Genomic DNA, 5,501 nt, shown 5'->3' with positions numbered 1-5,501 from the left:
AAGAAGGATCAAAAGCGATATCTGGGCCCCTCGATAATTTGTTTTGACCTATGTACCAGGCCCGGTCAGAACGAAATTGATGTGTTCAATTATGTTCTATGTCAAACTAATCGTAAATCGGGAAACTAATTGCAGGACAATAAGTATGACCATGTTCAATGTATTTGTCTGCTGATATCTTGTAGAACAGAGGAGTATATGATCACTTATCTAAGGACAGTCATTGACTGGGTAAGAGTTTGACTACGACTTTTGGAAGCTACGATTGCTAATCGGATCTTGAAGTTACATTGGCAGTTATAGTTATTAGACTTATCCAAGTGGGAGACTGTTGGATTTGGAGTCTAAGCCCATAACTATATCTAGTATGTACTTGACCCGATTGTAGCATGGTCCTTTTGGGTTACCTTCACCAGTGCAATTTGATAGGTTGGACTTTTGAGAATAAGATTATTGGTGGTTTATTAATATATTATAAGTATAATATATTAATTGAGAAATCATATTATTTAATTAGTATTGGTCAAGAATTAATTTGGAATTAATTTTGTGATCAAAAGTGACTAATTAAATCTAAGGGGTTGATTATATAAATCATCCATTCTTATAGTGTGGGCCAAAGATCCATTAGGGTGGGCTAAATGGTTCATGGATAGTCCATGGAGCTTTAACCCATGAAGCCTAAGGGATATGGAAGGTCATGGTGCATTAGGGTTTCATGGATGAAACCCTAGCTTTTGAGAAACACTATAAAAGAGTCCCCTTAGTGACAAAATCGTCTAACCCTACATACAAGAGTGTGTGAACCGATTTTGCAAGATAACTTATTCTCTAAAAAGCCTCCTTTGCATATTGGTGTTTGTGACACATTAGAGGCACAACACTTGAGGTGCTCAAGCTTCCAAGGTCAAGAACTACACAAGAGGTAAGTTATCTAACTAGTTGTTACTTTGAATTGTATGCTAGTTAAGTTATATGCTTTGGAAATTTGAAAATGCATGTCTAATTAGAGAAAACATAGTTCCAAAGCATTTAGGGTAGCATGTGCACCATAGGAGTGTTATAGTGATTAAAACCCAATAATTGATGGTAAGCAATCCCAAAAAGTTCTTGAAGGAAAACTTTTCCAAGTTTGGTTCGAGAAATGGTGGTAAATCAAGGTTCATTGGTGGGAGTTCTGAAAGCTACAAAGGTGACAACTCTTATGCTGACAAGAACAACAAATGTGATGGCTCTAAGTGACGAGTTTTATAGGTTAGAACAACATGTACAATGCAGAAAATCACTTAACAATTAAGAATGACACATGCAACCTTTAAAGATCTATGTCATAACACTTTGACGGAAACATATCATGAATAAAAAAATAACATAAACCCTATGATAATCGAAATCATGGATTAGGGTTACATGCCTTAGATTTTTTGTAGCAAACACATCACTTCAATCATTCCTTTGTAGAGCTTGGAAAGCTAGCACCAAAACTCTGATCCCTCTAATGGTTTGTACCCAAACCCTAGAACCTTGGTTTTAAATAGCATAAAGCGCCTCAAAGCACTTTGGGCTTTGGGAGCAAAAGCGCTAAGCGAAAGCGCCCGCTTAGAGCACACGAAGCGCCAGTCATTAAAAAAAATTTAATATGGAAATTATATATAAATACTTAAAAAACCCTATACTACGTATTGCATAAGGCATCAATTTCAAAAGTCAATTTCAAAAGTCAAAAGTGACATCAGGTATGGTGATAAAAAAAGGCAGAACTTAAGTCCTAAATTCCTAATCCTTAATCATAAAAACTAAAAAAACGTGAAACGGTCATCATCGTCGTTAACTTGGACAACGTCATCTCCTCCACAATCACTTTTGATATCCTCTTCCACCTCTTTATCCACCAAATGCAATCCATATCATTGACTAGATTCTGGAGCTTTTCCCTTATCAATACCCGATAGCCTGGCTCCATTATTTTGCACTCTCGATGCTCTAGTTCGATAACTGGGCTCATAAGCACCTGATGCGTGAGCCACATCTCTCCAAGTAAGATCTTCATCAACAAATACTATATCATAATCATTCTCCTCTTCAAGTCTTCCCATCATCCACTCGTTAATTTCATCAATCTTTTGTAAAATAATAGGATCCTTCTCCTTATCTTTAACTCGACGGTCTAAGGCATGATTGAATTTGACAAACACCATGTCATTTAATCTAGACTGTACCAATCTATTTCGTTTTTTCATATTAAGCTACAAGAATGAAAACAATTAAAGTAAGAAAAATCATGAAAATAACTAAAGTAAGAGAAAACATATTATCATTTAGAAAAAAAATTAAAAAATAAAATAGATATAGAAAAGCTTACATGTTGAAAAAGACTCCAGTTTCTCTCACAACTTGTAGCACTACAAGTTAGACTGAGGATCCGTAGGGAAACAATTTTAAGATTAGGTGCCGAAGATCCATATGATGCCCACCAACCAGATAATAATAAAAATAAACTTAGAAAATCATAATAGAAATTACCAAAAAAAAGTTTGTTAAGAACTTATAATAGCATTTTTTTACCTGGTGCTTTTGTTTTCCTATGCCTAATAGCCATAGGATGACCGATTAGTCGTTCTGCATTCTGGTATTTATCAAACTCGGCAAAAATCTTGTCTTGAACTTCCTGGTCTGGAACAAGTCTCATAATGCAACCATACAACCCTTGTTCCACTTCTTCATAAGTTACCCCAACAATATCCTTATAAAATATTCCCGAGTTCAAAAAATGTCTTGCTGCATGTAGAGGTTTATGCATTTGACATTCCCACATATGATCAATGATTTGAAAATTTGTCTTGTAGTCATCCGCATTGGAAAAACTATCACAAATAGGTTCTTTAGCCCTATACATATCCTCATAAATGTAGCTCATTGCTGGATATTTTTCTCCATCAACTAATCTAAGAACTTTGACTAGAGGGCCGGTTAACTTGAGAGCATACATAACATTCCTCCAATAAAGTCAAGAAGGAATCAAAAATAAATTATACCTACATCATAAAATCATCTCGCAATCTCACGACAAATTTTATCCCTGAGATCCTTTCGGCTTACTTTATTAATGGTTTGTTGTCTCCTTCCCTTCCTGCTTTTTACGACTTCATGCAGATTAAGGGTGAAATACGTGTCCATAGGGCCTTGTTGCCTTGGTTTTTTCAGAGGGGGCATTTTCCTACTACTGCTTATTTGAAAAACATCTTCCTCATCAACATCATCATATTCATATTCACCAGGTTGATGCATCTGGAATCATGCTTGTTCTATTTGTTGTTGAGCTTTTAAATTATGTTTCTTTTCCATGTATGCTTTTAGTTCTTCTTGTACATGTCACAGACAACTTGGACACTTCATTACGTCCTTATAACCATTGACCATATGATCTTTGAGGTGAAATACACCTCCCTTTACTACTTGTCCACATAAATTGCATGTAAAGTTGTTTTTATTACTTGGATCTTGTACCCCGTATCTCTTAATCGAGTCATCTGATCAACTCTTTGTAGAACCCATTCTATAAAATAACATTATATCATTATAGATTAGTATGATATCATTATGGATCTTGCATGTACTGGTTTGTTTCTACTTTCTACACATGCTGACATGCAAGAAACATAACAGTTAAGTTTAGAGGAACATTTAATGATTTAACTGATCAACTGATCAAGACATCAAGTGATTAACATTTAATGATTTAACAACTAACTACGTGACTAACAAGTAACATTAAGATCCAATATGATAAAACAATAAAACGATAACATAACAAATGTCAGTTATGAATAACTGATCAAGTTATTAACATCAAAAGAAGAAGAAGTAAGTAGATGAGAGATCATTAAACTCGTTGTATTTAGAAGAAGGAGAGTAGAATAGTTATTAAAAACATAAAAAAATCGAACATGTAGCTTGGTCTGATCTTGATTGTTAATTGACTTGATTCTAATCATTGTGTTCATAGGAGGGCAGGAGGCTGAAGATGAAAATGGAGAAGAAGAAACGTTTTCCAACCTAGTGATGTCGTCTTTGTTGTGCGACGTATGGATTCTTATCTTAATAACCCTACAACCTACGTATCTAATTAAAAATACACTAAACCTGGCCCATCTAATTAAATAAGGCCACTATACCTAAAGCGAGCTTAAGTGCCGCTTTACCTAATTGGAAAAGGCGAAAAAAACGTCGATTTAAGTGGCGAGTTAAGGATTCTGAGCGCAAGACTAATCCAAAAGCGATTTTGTTTTTCATCAGAGCGCTTAGCGCTTTAAGCGGTCTAAAGCGCTGCTTTTTAAAACTAAGCGTAGAACTAAAAGAAAATTGAGGAGAGAGGAGATAGAAGCAAGAATTCAACTATTCTTCTAACAAAAGGAGTGGCGAAAATAAGAGACCATAGGGTCCTATTTATACAAGCTCAGGAAACCCTAGAAACCCTAGTTTGAACATATAATATTATTATTTCAAATCTGGGTGGTTATCTAGTTTCCTTATCACCAGGAGGCTTCTGGAAACTATAATAAACTGTCTCCAAAACCATCCCCATTAGTAAGGTTCTAGAACCTCTCCTTTGTGCAAGTATTGAACAATTACAGCTTAGCCCTTGCATTCTCAATTAATTCTAATTAATCACAAAATTAATTCTAATTAATTTCTGATTAATTCTTAATTAATTAATACTATTTTCAATTAATATATTAAGCACACAATATACTAACAAATCACTTATTACAATTTGTTAATCATATGATAAATCAATGAATCATCAACTCTCTACAAATGTCACTCTAACCAAGTTCTAGTTATGAGGGCAACCCAAAAAGGACTTTGTTTCTAACTACAAGTATATACCAATTCAGTTATGATCTTAGACACCTTAATCCAACAGTCTCTTACTTGGATAATTCTATAACTACAATTACAAGCATAACCTTGAACCAAACAGAAAAGTTTTAACATCCCAAAATTCAAGGCCAAAAATTTCATTTTTAGATAAGTTATTATAAAACCTACAGTATAAGAAAACATTCATAATATCATGTCATGTCAATACCAAAGTAGAAATAATCAAAACATGTTATCATAAAACAATATCAGAGTGTAATCCCAAAGATCTCATATGCGGAAAACCATAGTGTGATGCACTGCGATCGAGCCGACTCCTCTCTTTTGAAAACGAGTTACTGAAACCAAAATTGTAAACCGTAACCACGAAGCTTAGTGAGTTCCCCCATCATACCACACACCATACAATAACATACTGTCAGACAATTCTGGGGTGCCTGACCTACCCAGGTCAAGCCATTCTGGGTTGCTTGACTTACACAGGTCAAGCCATTCTGGGGTGCTTGACTTACCCAGGTCAAGCCATTCTGGGGTGCTTGACTTACCCGTCGATCTATTTCACCCGACTACCGGGGACTATTTCACCCCTACCACTACCACGCAATAATATAACACAC

Source organism: Lactuca virosa, chromosome 6 (assembly GCF_052849685.1).
Source record: "Lactuca virosa cultivar CGN04683 chromosome 6, Lactuca_virosa_CGN04683_v6, whole genome shotgun sequence".
Taxonomy (NCBI): Eukaryota; Viridiplantae; Streptophyta; class Magnoliopsida; order Asterales; family Asteraceae; genus Lactuca; species Lactuca virosa.
The sequence above is the reverse complement of the archived record's forward strand: the minus strand, read 5'-3'. Positions refer to the sequence as shown.